Genomic DNA, 22,436 nt, shown 5'->3' on the forward strand with positions numbered 1-22,436 from the left:
ATATCCTTGCTTTCTCTTTATTTTCCATACAGCAACCTTCTTAAAATATACATTGAATCCCTTTGTTTGGACATTTTCAGTGATTTCTATTTTTGCTTAAGTGCCTGAGAAACCTTCCATCTCATTTTCTTAATCACTCATTTACTTATTTTTCTGTCTCTCCACTCAAATGTGAGCTCCAATAGGACAGGAGTCTTCTTTGTTATATTCAGTGCTATATCTCCAGGTCTAGCACAATGCCTGGCACATAGTAGGAGCTTAATAAATACCTTTTGAAAAGACAGGGATTGTTTGGTTAACTACTGCATTGTTAGCATCTAGCACATTGGTCAGCATATAGTAATTACTCAACATATATCTGCTGAATGAAAAAATGCATGAATAAACGAATGTACAATTAATCAAAAGTGATTCTCTGGTCTTATCTCCAATAGCTCAGGCTGCATCTTTTGTCACAAAATATGAATATATTAGCACATTGGAAAATAAAAAACAACACCAGAAGTACTTAAAATCATTGTGTCAAATACATAAAATATGAAATCACCATGTTCTAACTATGAGCTCTCTGACAACAGAGTAAATTTTTTGTTTATCACTGTATTCCAGCTCCTGGCACACAATCATATATAGAATTTCCCTCTTCAGCTGATCTGTAGATAAAGAGGAAATATAATTATTACACTGCAACTTTAGATGGTTTCCTCCAAAAATGCCTTTGAACCAGTTGCTTCTGAAACATTAGGAAACATTTCTGAACAGTGTGTTTTCTTCCTTCTCACCTGTGACTGTCATTCAAATAATATGATTTTTCCACAGCCTGGATAAACTGAAAAGGGTAGTTAACCAGAGAGCTCTCAGCTGGAACATTTGACTTGCTACACATATTCCTACACATAATGGGGATTAGGTTATTTTAAAAATAAATTGCTAATGTGAAAGGCAAGGTTCAAATGAAAAAACACACATGTATAGATCTAGATTAAGTCCCTTACCAGTTCATACTTCTTGACATCTATTGGGACTATTGTAATCCAGGTTTCTGGGTTTGATTTAATAGAAGGGCAAAATCTTGTGGTGACAATTGATATGATGCCCCTCTCAGGTGTAGTTTCTTTCCTCTCAAAGCTAAGTTTAGATGTACTCTGGGATTTCTTTGACTTAAAAGGCTTGAGTGTGTTAAAACTTTATAGCTATTACTGGATTTTTAGGATTTTCTGAGATTTAAGTCTCTGATTCTAGACACCATGTCTAACAATTTTTTTCCTTGTTAGGGGAACATCTAGTCCTAGACCTCCCTATAGTGACAAGGGTGTTCTGGGGATTAATGATAATGTTTAAAAAATACAGAGTTCTGTAGATGAAATATGCTTCTTTGGTTCAAAACATTAGTGGTCCAGCTGTCTTTTCAGTTATAAAAATTGAATCAAATGTGTTTACCAAAACAGTGCTTCCAGTGCAAATGCTACCCACACGTTTTTATATATCTAACATATGCATATCTTATTAAAATATCTTACAGATGCAGTTGGATGAAAATGATGCACTTGAAATTTAATAACATTTAATTTACCAAGTACTTTATCACTGTCCTGGCAGAAAAGGCCTCAAATTCTGTTTGGTAGAGTTAGCAAAAGAACTGTAGTAATAGAACTGAATCTTCTAGATAATTTATCCCTCTCATATCACTCTGTCCTCCTGGTGGAAATTGCATCCTTCCTTGGCAAATTTTTTTTACTTGACTTTAAGACCAATCTATATGATAATAACCGCCTGAAGTCTGCAACTTGACACACCCTTTCTGTACCTCATCTGTGATCTTTTAATTTATTACTGCTGGTGTCTTCTGCATTGATTAGATGTTTTATTTCAAATGTACCACAGAAAATTGTGTTTCTTTAGACTGAAAATCAAGAGTCACTTTTTTTTTGATGTTGAGCAAAGCATTATGTATGAAAACAGGGAGGTTATTAGCATCTTACAGATTACAAATTAGGCACAGCTGGAGACCATACCAATTTCTTCAGGCTAAATAATACAGAAAAGCAGTAATTTACTAATGGTGCTGGACTTTGTCTATTATTGAATAGGCATAGAATAAAATGTTCTAGAATCATTTTGTTCATATTCTGTGTTACCTTTAAGATACAGTAGGAGATTTTTATGGTCTGAAGGAACTCAATTAACTTTTAGAGCACGAAGTATTTTAGGTTAAGAAAGTCAGGCTCTATAAGGAATATTTTGATGGACATTTTGGTCATTAAATGAAGAAAAAAATTTTGAATAAATATGAAAAGAATGTAAATATACACTAAACAAAAAAATAAGTGTTTAACAAAGAATTTGTCATCTTTATGGAAGTAAGCCTAAAAGAGAAATAAAAATCTCATTTCAGTTATTTGAAAGATAACTCATAGTTGATTTGCATTAGATGTTGATTTAACAAGATCTTCTTTGGTTAGCTTTTAATAAAATGTTTATATTGTACCTGTAAGATAGTTTAATTGAAAATTATCATATTTATTAATATTATTAAATATTTATTGATTTTTCTTGCATAATGCTTGGCACATAATAAGCATTAAACAAAAATTCTTGAATTCATTAAATCATATTGAAGAAAATTAATTTTTAATATAGAAAGATAGCACTAAGGTGTGTTTGAGCTAAATGCAAACAATACATCTAAAATTAAGGTCTGGCTAGTCTGTGTATTCTAGACCACATGCTTTGGAGAACAGTTGTATTTTGGACCCAAATGTTGCCTATTTTTTTCTATTAAGCCTTATAGGTCAACTTAATTCATGTATGGAGAAGAAACTTAGGAGCTTGAGTTAGAAACTCCTGGATGCATGGCCATAGAACCTGACTTAATAGTTGCAGGAGTTCGTAAAACCTCAGGGTGGAAGACCCCTCAGAAATCTAACATACTTCCCTTCTCTGGGATTTCTCAGAGTGTCTTCCAGGGAACTCAAAGTCCTCCTGAGTTGTTCCAGAAAAAAAAAAAAAAAGATTCTATATCCAAATAAGTTTGGGCAATGCTGCTCGCTATAGTTCTCTCCTAGTGTGTCATAATGCACATTAACATATTAAAGCTCCAAGCACCAAAAAATATATCTATATGTATTTAACACAACATTTCCTAAAATATACTTGACCCTGGAAGTCTTTTTTCAAATAAATCCTATTAATATAGTAAGGACCTAATATTCTTTTCTGCATATTTTGGACAATTCTGTCTTAAGGTGCTATCAATAATTTACATTAATTGTGAAAGCCAGATGAAGAACAAGAAAACACGAAGATTTTGGACATTAGAAGAAGTCGGAAAGGGTGCCCTTGAGGGAGGAAAAGAAACAAACCAGGAATCAATGGGGGTAATGGAGACCAGCTTCACAGTTTGTCAAGTGGTCGTCTGTGATTTCATAACTATTGACAAGTACCATATGTAAATGTTAGGGATCTCTTTTGATGCAGAAGCTATTATCCATAGTGATTCAGAACTAAAATTTATTTGAACCAAGGGGCAAAGATGGTTAGGATAGTTTAATTTGTAACAAATAGAATCTAAATGGAGATGAAAACAATAAAGGAAAATCATAAAATCGCAACACTGGAAGAGGCCTTTGAAAGATTCTGTTTTATTTTTATTCCATTTGGAAAGTTCTTCATTTAAAACAAAGCATATCCAATTACTTTGTTGATAAATTTTCATGACTGTTATGTCATTAAATTCTTTATAATATCAAATCCAAATCTCTTCTCTTACAACTGGAGCCTGTTTTCTCATGTCTTGCCTTTGTGCGCATATTGGTTTACTGTCACTTAATGGAATTTTGTCATCTTTTGTCTGAGTTCTTTAACTGAGCCCTTCTCGTCCTGAGAAAGAGGGATTTAAAATGTGTTCTGAAGCTAGATTTCTGCCACGGAGAAAATGGCAGCTATATCTTCATTCCTGCCTGGAGTGTTTTCAGAGTCTCCCACACAAAACAAGCGGCAAGGATACATAAGTGTCTATTTGCTGGGAAGAGGACAAAAGAGGTTTTCAGTAATACATTTAAGAAAGAGCTGGGACTTCTCTATATTTGGCACCTGGAAACACAAAAGCAGTTTATGTGAGGATAAGTTAGTGACTTAATAACCACCCAGGTAAATAAAGTTAGGCAGCATGTGGATTTTTCAATTCTCTTTCAAGTCAAGTCTGTGGCAAAAAAGAGGGACTTTGTTGGTGTCAGGTGGTGCTTCAAGGACAGAAAAAGTGCCTTGGAAAGCAGGCGCAGGTGCTCAGAAGGGATTCTAGATAGAGACTCTGCTCCCAGAGTGCTTTTGAACACCAGGAAGAATGCATTCATCTACCTTGAGTTCAATAATTAATGTCACTATTCCTACAGCTACTCTTAGAATTACAAATACAGGCAACTCAATAAAGAGATTTCACTTAAGATGCTTCATTTTATGGCATATTTTAGCCTTGATATTATTATGTGTTATAGTGACCCAAAGTGGAGATAGTTTTTTCACATTTAGGAGAATTCTTATGACCTCCACAAAAGAAGAGACAGTGGACTATTTGACAGAATACTTTATTCAGTTTTTATTTATCATAAAAGGAGAGCAAAATGTTTACATGATTGGCATAGCACTATGGAACTGAGCTCTAATTGGAAGCTAGATGATTATTTGCGCTTGACATGGAAGGTGACTTTGCCTTCAGAACTCTGGAATTGTTTCATACAGAGCTTGGTGCTCTCTAAGGGGATTTCAGTCCAGAATCTCACCTGAATTCTAAGGAAATTCTGAAATTGAAACAACTTCATGGAGAAAAGAAAACACTCACACACACGCACAGCCCCACCCCCACCCCGCTGCCCATGCACAGGAGAGGATATCTGTCCTTGGCTGTTTTTCTCTGGAGTTCTATTTCTGCGAATCTCTGGCTCAATGATGGCTGTTTTTAACCAGCATCTTGCATGTGCTTTCCTTTGTATATAACGGACATTTTACTATGTATATAAAGGGACATGATTTTTCTACCACTTATCAAATTTTCTATCATATTATTATTATATTATCATGTTTATTTTCCATATCTTATATATGAAAATTAATTTTAACACTGTACTTATTTTTGTGACCTGATTATTTATTTATCCTCCTATTCATTTGGTGCACAGGATATTAGTTCTGAAAGAGGCCTTTGAGATCATGTGCTCTAAACTCTCTTTTTTCCCACTGTGGTAAAGTTATTTATTTGCCTCAGGACATGTGATAGCTTATTAAAAGAGTGGCAGTTAGAATATGGGCAACCTGAAATCGTATGGATCACAGACTGCCTATTCTGAACTTAAGAAACAATTTCAAAATTAGCTGATTTGAATACTCAAGCAGTCTGGGTAGATGGTAAGTTCCCATTCAGTGTTTGTAGACTGAATGAATAAATAATAGATGTTGAGTAATAGCCAATTTAAATCATGATTTTTGTGGACTTGTTTGTTTTATTTAACATTCTAGATCATCCTTGACCCATTTATTTTTCTGCATAAATTAATAAGCTCACTTTCTGCATAAATCCATAAATTTAATCTCTTTTGCATGGAGACAGTCTTTTCTTGATTCAAACAAATTATTTTTAAATATTCAGTATACCTGTGCTGGTCCATTCAGCAAGGCATATCCACTTGTAAGGACAGAAACCAGCCTTCTCTGAGTTGGGAGATAATATCCCTTACACATTTGGAGGTGTCTATTTGTAAATGGAAAGATACAAAGTATCCCAAATACCAGCTAGTTCTTTGATATTTAAAATGTTGTCTAGGCTTATATCAACATTTTTACATCCATCTCAAAAGATATAATAAGAAAAACAATTTTTACTCAGAAGTTTATGTGTTTGGTTCAAAAAAAGTTATAAAAGCATTTTTTTTTTCTGTTAAGCAATTATAGTCTAACACTAGTACGGTAAAGTCACCAGTAGGAGAACAATGACATCTATGAGTTAGGCTCTTTAGTAATTAGCAATTAGATGATACAAAAAATAGAAAAGTTTATTTTACTTGTCTATTTGCATATGTGTCCTATATATCCATCAGAAATACAGCATGTATTAATTTTTTTAAAAATTTTTTTATTGTTATGTTAATCCCCATACATTACATCATTAGTTTTAGATATAGTGTTCCATGATTCATTGTTTGTGCATAACACCCAGTGCTCCATGCAGAATGTGCCCTCCTCAATATCCATCACCAGGCTAACCCATCCTCCCACCCCCCTCCCCTCTAGAACCCTCAGTTTGTTTTTCAGAGTCCATCGTCTCTCATGGTTCGTCTACCCCTCTGATTTCCCCCCCTTCATTCTTCCCCTCCTGCTACATTCTTCTTCTTTTTTTTCTTTCTTAACATATATTGCATTATTTGTTTCAGAGGTACAGATCTGAGATTCAACAATCTTGCACAATTCACAGCGCTTACCAGAGCACATACCCTCCCCAGTGTCCATCACCCAGTCACCCCATCCCTCCCACCCCACCCCCCACCCCAGCAACCCTCAGTTTGTTTCCTGAGATTAAGAATTCCTCATATCAGTGAGGTCATATGATACATGTCTTTCTCTGTTTGACTTATTTCGCTCAGCATAATACCCTCCAGTTCCATCCACGTCGTTGCAAATGGCAAGATCTCATTCCTTTTGATGGCTGCATAATATTCCATTGTATATATATATACCACATCTTCTTTATCCATTCATCTGTTGATGGACATCTTGGCTCTTTCCACAGTTTGGCTATTGTGGACATTGCTGCTATAAACATCGGGGTGCACGTACCCTTTCGGATCCCTACTTTTGTATCTTTGGGGTAAATACCCAGGAGTGCAATTGCTGGATCATATGGTAGCTCTATTTTCAACTTTTTGAGGAACCTCCATACTGTTTTCCAGAGTGGCTGCACCAGTTTGCATTCCCACCAACAGTGTAGGAGAGTTCCCCTTTCTCCGCATCCCCGCCAACATCTGTCATTTCCTGACTTGTTACTTTTAGCCATTCTGACTGGGGTGAGGTGGTATCTCATTGAGGTTTTGATTTGGATTTCCCTGATGCCGAGTGATATTGAGCACTTTTTCATGTGTCTGTTGGCCATTTGGATGTCTTCTTTGGAAAAATGTCTGTTCATGTCTTCTGCCCATTTCTTGATTGGATTCTTTGTTCTTTTGGTGTTGAGTTTGATGAGTTCTTTATAGATTTTGGATACTAGCCCTTTATCTGATATGTCATTTGCAAATATCTTCTCCCATTCTGTCGGTTGTCTTTTGGTTTTGTTGACTGTTTCCTTTGCTTTGCAAAAGCTTTTTATCTTGATGAAGTCCCAATAGTTCATTTTTGCCTTTGCTTCCCTTGCCTTTGGTGATGTTTCTAGGAAGAAGTTGCTGCGGCTGAGGTCAAAGACGTTGCTGCCTGTGTTCTCCTTTAGGATTTTGATGGACTCCTGTCTCACATTGAGGTCTTTCAACCATTTGGAGTCTATTTTTGTGTGTGGTGTAAGGAAATGGTCCAGTTTCATTCTTCTGCATGTGGCTGTCCAATTTTCCCAACACCATTTGTTGAAGAGACTGTCTTTTTTCCATTGGACATTCTTTCCTGCTTTGTCAAAGATTAGTTGACCATAGAGTTGAGGGTCCATTTCTGGGCTCTCTATTCTGTTCCATTGATCTATGTGTCTGTTTTTGTGCCAGTACCATACTGTCTTGATGATGACAGCTTTGTAGTAGAGCTGGAAGTCTGGAATTGTGATGCCGCCAGCTTTGCTTTTCTTTTTCAACATTCCTCTGGCTATGCGGGGTCTTTTCTGGTTCCATACAAATTTTAGGATTATTTGTTCCATTTCTTTGAAGAAAGTGGATGGTATTTTGATGGGGATTGCATTGAATGTGTAGATTGCTCTAGGTAGGATTGACATCTTCACAATATTTGTTCTTCCAATCCATGAGCATGGAATGTTTTTCCATTTCTTTGTGTCTTCCTCAATTTCTCTCATGAGTATTTTATAGTTTTCTGAGTCCAGATCCTTTGCCTCTTTGGTTAGATTTATTCCTAGGTATCTTATGGTTTTGGTTGCAATTGTACATGGGATCGACTCCTTAATTTCTCTTTCTTCTGTCTTGTTGTTGGTGTGTAGGAAAGCCACTGATTTCTGTGCATTGATTTTATATCCTGCCACTTTACTGAATTCCTGTATGAGTTCTAGCAGTTTTGGGGTGGAGTCTTTGGGATTTTCCACATAAAGTATCATATCATCTGCAAAGAGAGTTTGACTTCTTCTTTGCTGATTTGGATGCCTTTTATTTCTTTTTGTTGTCTGATTGCTGTGGCTAGGACTTCCAATACTATGTTGAATAGCAGTGGTGATAGTGGACATCCCTGCCACATTCCTCACCTTAGGGGGAAAGCTCTCAGTTTTTCCCCATTGAGAACGATATTCACTGTAGGTTTTTCATAGATGGCTTTTATGATATTGAGGTATGTACCCTCTATGCCTATACTCTGAAGAGTTTTGATCAAGAAAGGATGCTGTACTTTGTCAAATGCTTTTTCTGCATCTATTGAAAGGATCATATGATTCTTGTTCTTTCTTTTGTTAATGTATTGTATCATGTTGATTGATTTGCGGATGTTGAACCAACCTTGCAGCCCAGGGATAAATCCGACTTGGTCGTGATGAATAATCCTTTTAATGTACTGTTGGATCCTATTAGCTAGTATTTTGGTGAGAATTTTTTCATCCATGTTCATCAGGGATATTGGTCTGTAATTCTCCTTTTTGATGGGGTCTTTGTCTGGTTTTGGGATCAAGGTAATGCTGGCCTCATAAAATGAGTTTGGAAGTTTTCCTTCCATTTCTATTTTTTGGAACAGTTTCAGAAGAATAGGTATTAATTCTTCTTTAAATGTTTGGTAGAATTCCCCTGGGAAGCCATCTGGCCCTGGGCTTTTGTGTTTTGGGAGATTTTTGATGACTGCTTCAATTTCCTTAGTGGTTATAGGTCTGTTCAGGTTTTCTATTTCTTCCTGGTTCAGTTTTGGTAGTTGATAAATCTCTAGGAATGCATCCATTTCTTCCAGGTTATCTAATTTGCTGGCATAAAGTTGCTCATAATATGTTCTTATAATTGTTTGTATTTCTTTGGTGTTGGTTGTGATCTCTCCTCTTTCATTCATGATTTTGTTGATTTGGGTCATTTCTCTTTTCTTTTTGATAAGTCTGGCCAGGGGTTTATCAATCTTGTTAATTCTTTCAAAGAACCAGCTCCTTGTTTCGTTGATCTGTTCTACTGTTCTTTTAGTTTCTATTTCATTGATTTCTGCTCTGATCTTTATTATTTCTCTTCTCCTGCTGGGTTTAGGCTTTATTTGCTGTTCTTTCTCCAGCTCCTTTAGGTGTAGGGTTAGGTTGTGTACTTGAGACCTTTCTTGTTTCTTGAGAAAGGCTTGTATTGCTATATACTTACCTCTTAGGACTGCCTTTGCTGCATCCCAAAGATTTTGAATAGTTGGGTTTTCATTTTCTTTGGTTTCCATGAATTTTTTTAATTCTTCTTTAATTTCCTGGTTGACCCATTCATTCTTCAGTAGGATGCTCTTTAGCCTCCATGTATTTGAGTTCTTTCCGACTTTCCTCTTGTGATTGAGTTCTAGTTTCAAAGCATTGTGGTCTGAAAATAGGCAGGGAATGATCCCAATCTTTTGGTACTAGTTGAGACCTGATTTATGACCTAGGATGTGATCGATTCTGGAGAATGTTCCATGGGCACTAGAGAAGAATGTGTATTCCGTTGCTTTGGGATGGAATGTTCTGAATATGTCTGTGAAGTCCATTTGGTCCAGTGTGTCATTTAAAGTCTTTATTTCCTTGTTGATCTTTTGCTTAGACGATCTGTCCATTTCAGTGAGGGGGGTGTTAAAGTCCCTCACTATTACTGTATTGTTGTTGATGTGTTTCTTTGCTTTTGTTATTAATTGCCTTATATAATTGGCTGCTCCCGTGTTAGGGGCATAGATATTTACAATTGTTAGATCTTCTTGTTGGATAGACCCTTTAAGTAGGATACAGTGTCCTTCCTCATCTCTTATTACAGTCTTTGGTTTAAAATCTAATTTGTCTGATATAAGGATTGCCACCCCAGCTTTCTTTTGGTGTCCATTAGCATGGTAAATGGTTTTCCACCCCGTCACTTTAAATCTGGGGGTGTCTTTGGTTCTAAAATGAGTCTCTTGCAGACAGCATATCAATGGGTCTTGTTTTTTAATCCAGTCTGATAGCCTGTGTCTTTTGATTGGGGCATTTAGCCCATTTACATTCAGGGTAACTATTGAAAGATAGGAATTTAGTGCCATTGTATTGCCTGTAAGGTGACTGTTACTGTATATTGTCTGTGTTCCTTCTGGTCTATGTTGCTTTTAGGCTCTCTCTTTGCTTAGAGGACCCCTTTCAAGATTTCTTGTAGGGCTGGTTTCGTGTTTGCAAATTCCTTTAGTTTTTGTTTGTCCTGGAAGCTTTTTATCTCTCCTTCAATTTTCAATGACAGCCTAGCTGGATATAGTATTCTTGGCTGCATATTTTTCTCATTTAGTGCTCTGAATATGTCCTGCCAGTCCTTTCTGGCCTGCCAGGTCTCTGTGGATAAGTCTGTTGCCAATCTAATGTTTCTACCATTGTAGGTTACATATCTCTTCTCCCGAGCTGCTTTCAGGACTTTCTCTTTGTCTCTGAGACTCATAAGTTTTACTATTAGATGTCGGGGTGTTGACCTATTTTTATTGATTTTGAGAGGGGTTCTCTGTGCTTCCTGGATTTTGATGCCTGTTTCCTTCCCCAAATTAGGGAAGTTCTCTGCTATAATTTGCTCCATTATACCTTCTGCCCCTCTCTCTCTTTCTTCTTCTTCTGGGATCCGAATTATTCTAATGTTGTTTTGTCTTATGGTATCGTTTATCTCTCGAATTCTGCCCTCGTGATCCAGTAGTTGTTTATCTCTCTCTTTCTCAGCTTCTTTATTTTCCATCATTTGGTCTTCTGTATCACTGATTCTCTCTTCTGCCTCATTTATCCTAGCAGTTAGCGCCCCCATATTTGATTGCACCTCATTAATAGCCTTTTTGATTTCTACTTGGTTAGATTTTAGTTCTTTTACTTCTCCAGAAAGGGTTTCTCTAATAACTTCCATGCTTTTTTCAAGCCCAGCTAGTATCTTTAAAGTGATGATTCTGAACTCTAGATCTGACATCGTAGTAATGTCCGTATTGAGTAGGTCCCTGGCAGTTGGTACTACCTCTTGTTCTTTTTGTTGAGGTGATTTTTTCCGTCTTGTCATTTTGTGCAGAGGAGAATAGATTAATGAGAGAACAAAATGCTAGCAGGGTAACAACGTCCCCAGAAAATATACTCTAAACAAATCAGAAAAGACCTGAAGCAGTGGGAAAAGAAAAGGAAAGAGAGAAAAAAGAAAAAGAAAAAAGAAAGAAAGAAAAAGAAAAAGATAAAGATAAAAACAAACAAAAGCAGAACAAAACAAAACAAAACAAAAACAGAATGTGATCAAATATGATCAGGCTGGTTTATAGATCAGTGCCACACACTAGATTTTGGGTGTATTTTGGTCTGTTAAAAGAAAGTGCCTCCCAAAATTTTAAAGAAAGAAAAACTTATATATGTACAAAAATAAGGGTTGATATGATGAAGGGATGGAATATGACTGTAAAGATGGAAATTATAAAAAATTTTATAAAAGGAATTGATAAGTTGTTTGAAAAAAGAAAGAAGAGGATTTAAAAAAAAAAGAAAAAACAGGGAGAGAATGTGATCAGGCAGGGGAGTAGAAAAAAATCATACACTAGAGATTTAGAGTATATTTTGATCTGTTAGAAGAAACTATGTCAAAATTTTAAAGAGAGAACAACTTATATATATATATATATATATATGCCAAAAATACGGGTAACTACTATGAAGGGATAGAATATGACTCTAAAAATAAAAAATAAAAATGTTTTTTTAAAAAAGGGATTGATAAGATGTTGGTTGAAAAAGAGAAAAAGAAAAATTCAAAAAAAGAAAAAAGAAAAAAGAAAAAAAGACAGTTAAAAAAATAATTAACTTTGAAAGACTAAAGAATCATGGTAAAAAAGCCATGAATTCTATGTGCTGTATTCCCCTAGCGCTGGAGTTCTGCCGTTCTCATTGGTCGGTAAACTTGGTCTTGGCTGGCTGTTCTCGCTGATCTTCTGGGGGAGGGGCCTGTTGCCGTGGTTCCCAAATGTCTTTGCCGGAGGCGGAATTGCCCCGCCCTTGTCGGTCCCGGCTAAGTAATCTGCTCGGGTTTGCTCTCTGGAACTTTTGTTCCCTGCAAGCTTTCCGTACAGCTTTGGAGGCGGAGAGTGAAAATGGCGGCCTCCCAGCCTCCGCTCTGGAGGAGCCGAGAACTCGGGCCCCACTCCTCAGTGCGCCCCCAGAGGAAAGCAGTCAGTCACTCCCGTCTCCCTGGTCTCCGGCCATACTCCGTGCTCACCCGGCCTGTGACTACGCGTTTCTATCTCTGGCTCACGACCCTGTGTGGAGTCTCCAAACCCAGCAGATCCCTGCGGTGCGCTCCCGCGCCGCTCCTCCCAGGGGAAGAAGGTGAGTCTCCCCGGATCTGCCGCTTGTTGGGTCTCTGCTGGAGGAGCAGTGGCCCGACTGTGCCGCGGATCACGGTTTATGGCAACCCCGAGCTGAGAGCCCGCGCCTCGGCTCCGTCTCTGCAGCCGGCTTCCCCGCTCCGATACCTGGGAGCTCTGCCGCACTCAGGCACCCCCGGTCTTTCGGTGACCCCGAGGGTCCTGAGACCACACTGTCCCACGAGGGTTCCACCCGTCCCCCGCCGTCTATCCTCCCAAATATCGCCTTGGATTCACTTCTCTGCACGTCCTACCTTTCAGAAAGTGGTCGCTTTTCTGTTCAGAGAGTTGTTGCTATTCTTTTTTTCGATCTCCTGTTGAGTTTGTAGGTGTTCAGAATGGTTTGATCCCTATCCAGCTGAATTCCTGAGAGGAGACGAAATCCAGGTCTCCTACTCCTCCGCCATCTTGCTCCGCTACCTACAGCATGTATTATTTAAATAAAGTCTAGCTGAACTGATACAAGTGTAGAGGGTGTAATCATTTGTTAGTGTCTTTATGAGGGCATTTACACATGCAGTAATATAGATGGATAATTAAAGGTGTATTGATTTCAATAATACTTTAATGGCATGTAATCAGTCTTTCAAACTTTGTATCATTCCTGATTCTCAAAATCTTGGTTCTCAGTATCAAGATTGTTCATTAAGTAACCCACTTCTATTCCTCTTTGCTTTTAAATTTTGAAAATGCCATAATTAACTTCTTTCTTGAAACTGCATTTATTGTCTCTCAGACCCCTTCTTTATGACATCCTCAGCATCATCAATTTCAAAACTGAGATGCACCATCTTGTGTTTAATTTGCTATTACTCAGTTGGTTATGAATACTATTACTGCCTTTAAGTCCTTTAGGCCTTACTCTGCTGTTCTCTCTTATTTTCACATAAACTGGTATGTGAGCTGAAATAGATCCTGTTACATGGAAAGAGTCAATTAATTCACACTTTGATCTAGTAAGATAAGCTCTATCCTTGGATAGGATTTGTGGACATGACAGTAAAGTCTCTCACTCTATCCCAGTAGAATCCTCCCAGTTCAACAAGCTGTTAGGCATTTGGAAATCTTTTCTGATTTTCTAAATATGACTTCCCAGCATAGCTTTCCAAACTTCCTTGGTGTAAATTATCCTTTTTTAAAATCTAAAATGTGCTTGAGATATTTCTGAAAATTTTTCTCAATATAGACAGTGTCTAATTGAAGATGGAACTGTAGTTCAAATGCATTCTCCTGAATTGTCATCAGGTGTCTAAAACGGCAGGCAGTAAACTAGCTTCTTTTCAGCTAAGCACCTATTAAAGCTACTGGCTGTATTTGTTATAATACCAGCCGGTTGGATTGAAGCCGTTCCAGACTGACTTATCAATCATATATACTACAATTTCAACCAACCTACTCTTTCCATGTAGTAATCTCATTGCAGTTTCCTTTTTAAAATTAGCCAACACATCTATTTTTAACTCTTAAGTTCCTTGAGCCTCTCTGGTATACTCAGCAGACAAAGGTATGGAACAACACAGTTCCTAATTTATAGACAGATTATATTCTAAAATGTCATTTGTCAATTAGCTTAAAATAATGCCACTCATTCCCCTCCCCCCCAAAAACCAAAGCTATTCTTGTTGTTTAGGTCCTTTTGGTTTTCTTCAAATTTTTATCCTTATTATTTATAATAATACATTCCTGGTCCATGGTAGGTGCCAAATAAAATTTGTGGCATGAGTGACTGAATGTAATGCCAACACTGTAAAACCTAATCACAATGTAGAAAAACCATTCATGTGAGAAAGCGCTTTCTGAGTTCCACTTTGGAATAATGCTAGCTACAAACCTTTCTATAATACACTGGAGTAAGAACTCTTTACCAATTTCCCCCACTTGTGAACAGACACTTCTCTGGTCTGTCTTCCTGGGAGCCCTTGTAAGTCTAGCATAGCTTGCTCTCCCTTTCTTTTCTTCTGCTTGTTCCATGAATTGGTTTCCTGTTTCCCTGGCCCTGTATGTAGTTTCACATATTTTATTTAATCTGCTACTCCTGAAATAAGGGAATATTTCTTGAGAGCTTTTCTTCTTTGTTTTTTATTCCTTCCTTATGTGAATAACAAGAAAGTAAATTATACCAAATATTTAAAAAAAAAAAAACAACACAACCCCCCCACCCCCAAATTCCTTTTTATATTTACTCATTATATCTCCTTTTCTGGTTGCTCATAATAAGAAAGTAGGGTTTTATATAAAATCTTTTTTATTGAGTTTTATATAAATTCTAATAGACAAATGTATTTTTACTCATAAAGGGCAATGAAAATATTTTTCTACTTAGAGTATTTGTGGTTAGGCTCTCTTCCGCCAGCGTCCAACAGTAGAAGGATGGACTAAGGCTTCATGGGTCTTGAGCAAAATTTATCAGTTAATTTTGGCCAAATTGATGTTGATTAAAAACCACTCAGAGGGGTGCCTGGGTGGCTCAGTCAGTTAAGCCTCCAACTCTCAATTTCTGCTGGGTCATGATCTCAGCATCATGGGATCGAGCCCTGTGTGGGGCTCTGTGCCCATCGTGGAGTCGGCTTGTCTCTCTCCCCCAATGCTGTCTTTCTCAAATAAATAAATAAAATCTTAAAAAAAATAAAAACCACTCAGAAACTCAGTGACAGGCAACAATAAGCAGTTCTCTCCTGCTCCTGCATCTGAGCTTTGGCTGGGACTCAGCTGATGGAGATGGGGCTTGGCAATAGACTGGAGGTGAGGTTTAGGTCTGTTCTAGACATCTGTCATTCTTCTGGGATTAGTGGGCTACTCAGGCATTTTCTTCTCATGTCTGTGGCAGAATTTAAGGACAAATCTGGCTATATAAACACATATCAAGCCTCTGCTTATTTATATCCCATTGGCTAAAGAAAGTCACATGACCCTGCTCCAAGTCAAAAACCAAGAAGTAAACTCCCCATCTTGCAGGAAGAACTGCAAAGTCATATGGCAAAGGGCAGATACAAGGAAAGGTGTAGGACTGAGAACAGCAATGCATTCTACCACCTAGGACGAGATGGTGAACATGTGCATGCCCCAGGGAAGCTAATAATTTGGTACCTTTTAAAACCAGTGTTCTTTAGCATGTTGCTGTCTAGTTTTCCTGACACCCATTTGTTGACAAGGCTGTCTTTTTCCCATTGTATATTCTTGCCTCTTTGTCATAGATTAATTGACCATAAAAGTGTGGGTTTATTTCTGGACTCTGGCAAGGGAAACAAAAGCAAAATTAAACAATTGGGACTACACCAAAATGAAAAGTTTCTGCACAGTGAAGGAAACCATCAACAAAACAAAAAGGCAAGCTACTGAATGGGAGAAGATATTTTCAAATCATATATTCAATAAGGGCTTAATATCCAAAACATATCAGGGGCTTATACAACTCAACACCAAAAAAAAAACCAAAACCAAAAACAAAAAAAACAACTAAAAAAGTAGGCAGAAGATCTGAGTAGACATTTTTTTGAAGAAGACATACAGATGGCCATCAGACACAAGAAAAGATGGTCCAAATCACTCACCATCAGGGAAATGAAAATCAAAACCACAGTGAGATATCACTTTACACCTGTCAGAATGGCTAAAATAAAAAGGATGAGAAATAACAAGTGTTGCCGGGGATGTAGAGAAAAAGGAAATCTCATCCACTGTTGGTGGGAATGAGAATTGGTGCAACCACTGTAGAAAACAGTATGGAGGGCCCTCAAAAAGTTAAAAATAGAATTACCATATGATCCAGTAATTCCATTACTGTTTTTTTTTTTTTTTTACCCAAGGAAAATGAAAACACTAATTCAAAAAGATATATGCACCCCTATGTTTATTGCAGCATCATTTGCAATAGCCAAGATTTGGAAACAACCCAAGTGTCCATTGATAGATGAATAGAAAAAGAAGATGTGTGTAAGGTGTGTGTGTATATGTATATACACATATACGTGCGTATACTATGGAATATTACTCAGCCATAAAAACGAAATCATGCCATTTTCAACATGGACGGACCTACAGTGTATAATGCTAAGTGACTAGGTGTGATAAATCAGACACAAGTAACAATCTCCTTTAAGTAGTTGTTTAGTATTTAGTGAAGGTGGTGAGAAAATGAATATCTAATGGAACAAATTGTGCAGAGAAATATTTACTCAGTAATTTACTTTTGCTTGCCAAACCAGTGTCAATATTTTGGGGGAGAAAAAGACAAAAAAAGTGTAATAGTTAAGAGTGCAGGTTCTGAGCCAGGTTGCCTGGATTTAAATACCAGTCTGTTCTTACTAGCTGTGTGACATAGGCCAAATCATTTAACCTCAAGTTAGTTATAAACATTATTAATATGCTGCTGCTATCTCTTCAACTTTCTTTTCTATATATCAAACCAGACAACTTCTTAGAAGGCAAAGAATTTAAAATTTAGACAATAAAATAAATTACATTTCAATAAATGTGCATCACTCTGTTTTGGGAATTTCAGCTGATTACAACTGACCTAATCTGCCCACAACTGCAAATGTTCATTAAAAAATTATTCAGTAGAACTCTATCTGCAATAGAGAGGGCCATTTACTTGAGGGCATAAGCTTATAATAAAAGATGAATTTAAAATTTGATCATTTATTCCAATATTATTTTAACATCTTCATAGGTTGGCCCCTCATGGCCATTGTCATGACTTTCCTTGTATTCCTACTCTGGTTCTCTGGTCTCAGACAAGGGGAGAGAGCTAAACTGGTTTAAAAAACTGAGCAATCAGGGAGATAATGCTGATTGATGAGAGGTTCTGAAACATCACTAGTCATAGCAGAACATATATTCTATTGAGTTGGAAGAGATATGTTTATAAGCTGTTTGCAGTGGGAGGTGGGATTGCAAAAGACGTATTTGAATAATGAAGCTAAATCATTCTATAGGAAAAAAAGTGTAGTTAGCGTAGGGACTTTAATTTTTTGTGTGAGATATAAAAATTTGGGACCAGGGTTTAATTGTTGGGGACAATAGAAGAAGGTGACCATGTTCTCAGTGGAAAGCAGAGGAAGACCACAGTGGCTACAATGTTCTTGCCTCTAAAAAGTGATTAAATATTTTGTTTTTATTAAAAGCAATACTAATTTTTAAGCCTTTCTAAGTCATCTGTGTGTCTTTGTCTCTCATATGTGGCTGGCTTACTTTTTCCCTTTTCATGTCAGTCTTGCTAAAGTGATCTTGGACCAATGGGAAAATTAAGATATGGGAACTGGGGGGGGGGTGCTTATCAAGTACTTATTAAATAACTATTATGTACTAGACATTCTTCTAAGACACTAAAGGGAAAAAAGTAAACAGTTCCAGTTTAATAGTGGAGCTTACCATGTAAACCAATTATTTCCATGTAATCTGAAAAATTTATCATTTATTGAAGACTTAGCACCTGGCTAAAATACTCATTTCTACTACAAATCCTTCCATCACTTTAGTAATAACCACTTAGACAATCCATGCATACTCTGGCCAGTCAGTGCCTTGACTTCCTCATTTCCAATGGTCTTGTCCTTCTCATCACCCACTTCAGAGTCATACCCTAAACCTTGTCTTCGGTGATATTGGACCCACCAGCAAAATATTAATTTCAAGCATCCCAGATGAAACCATTACTTCCTATCTTTTAGCTCACTTTCCCTGTATTCCTATTTCACTTTTTCTTGACCCTATTAGGACCTTTAATCCATTGACCCTCTCCCACTTCCACACCACTTTTTTACAGTTCATTTCTTCCCACCATCACCCACCTATGTCCTCACTTCTCTCCCCGTCTACTTTAGAGTCAGACGCTTTGGTCACTCCCTTTGCATACACCCTCAACCCCCCTGCTTTTTTCTTACCTGGCAAAACTCTACCCTATTTAAATATAACTGCTGTATTTAATGACTGGAATCAAATAGCTGAATGTGGCTTAAAGAAACATCCAGCAATGCTTACTAGTTTCTTTAGATTTGTGATGACAAATCTCAAGTGAGCACTCAGTCCAGTAGTCCTCCTAGATTTCTCTAGTAAGTTCATTTTCCTTCTCTCTGAGGTGATGATTTTACACTTTACACTTTATTCTCTCTTTTTAAACTTCTAGTATTTCTTGTTTTACCCTGATTCTCAGCTTATGACAGAAGTGCTCAGAACTGCTTCCACTTCCCATCACCAAATTTGCCTACATCTTTACTCTTTTCTGCTTTCCCTCTAGTTCCTACAGATAAACCGTCCTTGCTTCTCCCCATAGCCAGCTCCCTCTCTTGTGCTCCATTCCCTCTTATTTTCTGGCATTCTCTGCCACTGCAATATCCCATCTCTTGTCTGCTTTATCAGTTTTTTTTCTAGTGGATCATTCCCATCAGCTTATAAATATGGTGTCATAGTTTCCAACTTTCAAGGGAAAATCCTTCCTTTACTTTAGTTTCCCTTTATACTAACATTCTATTCCTCTCCTCCTTTTGACAGTAAAAGTCTTTGAAAATGTTGCCTCAACTTTCTGTGTCCATTTCTTCTCATTTCATTCTTTGAAAAAAATGTACTCTCATCACTCTTTTCTTTCTGCCCCTCTACTGAAACTGCTCTTGTCGGTGGCTAGCCCTGACTTCTAGCTTGCCAAAGTCAGTGTCAGTTACTTGTGTTCATCTCATTCAACCTCTCAGCAGCACTGCAACCCTTTGCTAGGCTTCTGTGGGACTAGATATCCAAGTTTTCTTTCTGTTTCACTGGTTGCCTCTTCTCAGCTTTCTTTATTGACTTCTCCATTTTCCAATTTCTTGGCCTACCTTTTCTGACTTTAGATGATTCCATCCAGTCTCTTGTTATTTAATACAACTATAGACTGGTGGCCCATTTATAACTCCAGCACCCACTTCTCCTGTAAGTTTCAAGCTTGTATATTCGCTATTCATTTGACTCCGCTTTGTTGTCTATTAGGTGTCTCAAGTGTGGCATGTCAGAAACAGAACTCTTGATATTTTGCTAGCCTTTCAGCTTGTCTCTCCTTGTTTTCTTTTCAATTACTATTTCTACACTGCCGCAGTTGTTCAGGCTTAAGAGTCCCTCCTCTTTCCCCATATCTAATCACTTAAAAAGCCTTGTTGGCACTTGCTTACTCTAAAGATCTGTCTCAACCCAGCACTTCTTTCTACCACTGCTGACACCTTGTCCAAGCCACAGTCTTTTCTTTTTTGGATGATTGGAATCTTCTCCTTGCCCTGGTGCCATCCATTTTCCATAAAGCAATTAAGATCTTTTCAAAATATTTTTAATTTATTTTTTATTTTTTTAAAGATTTTATTTATTTATTTGAGAGAGAGAGAATGAGAGAGAGAGCATGAGAGGGGTGAAGGACAGAGGGAGAAGCAGACTCCCCACTGAGCATGGACCCTGATGTGAGGCTCAATCCCAGGACTCTGGGATCATGACCTGAGCTGAAGGCAGATGCTTAACCGAGTGAGCCACCCAGGCACCCAAAGATCTTTTAAAAATATTAACAAGGTCCTGCCATTCTCTTACATAAAATCCTTCAGCACTGTAAGGTACCTGGCTGGCTCAGTCAGAAGAGCATACGACTCTTGATCTTGGGGCTGTGAGTTCAAGCCCCACATTGGGTATATAGATTACATAAATAAATAAAACTTAAAAAAATCCTTTAGCATTGTGGGTATGGTTTATACAGATGACACAGAACTTGGTGTTGGTCTTGGTCTACTTCCAAAGTTTGATGGAAGAGTATATATTTATGTTTTAAATTGTAATTATATGTTCAAAGCGTGTACACTGATTTTTATGAATCTGCTTTTAACAATTTTTTTTCTAATCAAATATCGATTAACTTGAAGAAGAGGATCTCTGTTTTGTATCTGTATTTCCACCTTGACTGGGAAAAGGGCATTTCCTCAGCTAATTATTTGATTAATCTCTTTGAAAGTAGCTATATAATATTTCATTGTATGCATGTGCCATGACTGAAAATTTTCCTATTGTTGAGTATTTTGGCTATTTCTACATCTTACTATAAAGAATAAGAATGTTATAAATATCTGCAAATTATAGCACAAAATGTGTAATTAGTGGGTCAAAGATTTCATACATTTTAAAGCCTTTCATTAAATATCTCTGGGGCTTTGTTTAAATGCCTTGTAGAAAAGGATTGGTTCAAGATTGAAGGGTCAAAATGAGAATAGAACATTGTGGTATAGTCCATATCATCCTCTAACCTAGATTTTTCTTACTGGTTTCGTGAATCCTCCCCACTTTTGTACCAGTGCTCCTTGAGGAGAAGGCTATCATGTGATAGTATTTCAAAGATTTTTATAGGATTCTGGGAGCAAGAGGGGTTCTCCTTGATAACCTCATTACATTGGTGATGTAAGGTAACTGTTGAAGCATGGAAGAGAGAAGTAGGGTGGTCCATGCATTGAATCAGTAGGAGGAACGTCATAAGTTTAGATTAGGATTAGCATTTTGGGGTCCAGGAAGCTGTATGTCAGTGATTATTAGTGCCTGTTAACTGCAGGAAGATTATAGAGAACGGGGGCCAAAGAGGCTAAGTTGATCTATGCAATGAAAGCCCTCTCTGGGTAGGGCAAGGGAGAGAGGAGAGGAGAGCTAAATTGGAAAGGGCCATGAGAGAGGTAAAGGGACAGCTGCGATGTTTGGGAAAGTTGAAGGAGAGATGGAGAAAGAAGATCATAAGTTTTTCTGTTGTCTTGTGAATGTTTCCAAGAAGCTGCAATAAAGATCTAAATTGCTTTAATTGTTTTTCAGTTCTTAAACACATACTTATTTGGATAACACTTCATGCTGCAACTTGCTTTTAGGCAGAGAGTGAGTTGGCCTGGATTAATGTGGGTTACCATTATGATCAGGAATATTTACTCTGTAAACTCTGAGTTGTGCAGAAATTCAAGCTGTGGCAATTTTGTTATAGTCATTGGGACTTACTTGTATCTTCAGGTTGATATGATCTAGGGAAACATGGTTATACTCATAATTGCTGAAACTTGCAAACTGTTAAAGAGGTATGGATATCATAGGGATAAAATAATATATCCTGTGTGTTTTCAATTTACATTATATCACAAGCCACACTATTTTTTAAATTGGACATTTTGTGCATTTTGATGAATATATGTATTTATCTTTGAAGGCCAAGAAAAATAACAGTGATTTTATAACAGATTTTAATTAAAAGTCAGCTAATAGCCCAGCAATCAGAATTATGACCTACTTGACCAGGTACAGTTCTGAAAGCTTGAGAAAAAGCCTAATGGGTATATTAAAAAAATCACAGTAGATAAACAGGCTATGAGCCAAACACTTTATTATTTTAGTGATGATTACAACTAATTGTAATTATTTTTTAGGAAAATAAGTATCTTGAAAAATGCTTACTTAATTTGCCTTCATGGGAATAAGACTTTCTTTTTAGGTAGGAATGCAGATTTATTAAATAATGGCATAATGTCTCATGGTTTCATAGCAAATTAACAATTAAAAATGGGAATTTTGGAATTTCTTGAATATATACTGTTTACTATGCCTCAGATACATTATATATGTATCTGAAATGATGTGATGCAAATAAACCCAAGGCATTATTAGAGTTTTAAGTACCAAATTGCAGACCAGGGTGACTTGTTTTTTTCTAAGATGCAAATAAAGAGAGCATGCCCTTGCAACTTCCATCACCTTGTGTA

The sequence above is a fragment of the Halichoerus grypus genome, chromosome 3 (assembly GCF_964656455.1).
Source record: "Halichoerus grypus chromosome 3, mHalGry1.hap1.1, whole genome shotgun sequence".
NCBI classification, from domain to species: domain Eukaryota; kingdom Metazoa; phylum Chordata; class Mammalia; order Carnivora; family Phocidae; genus Halichoerus; species Halichoerus grypus.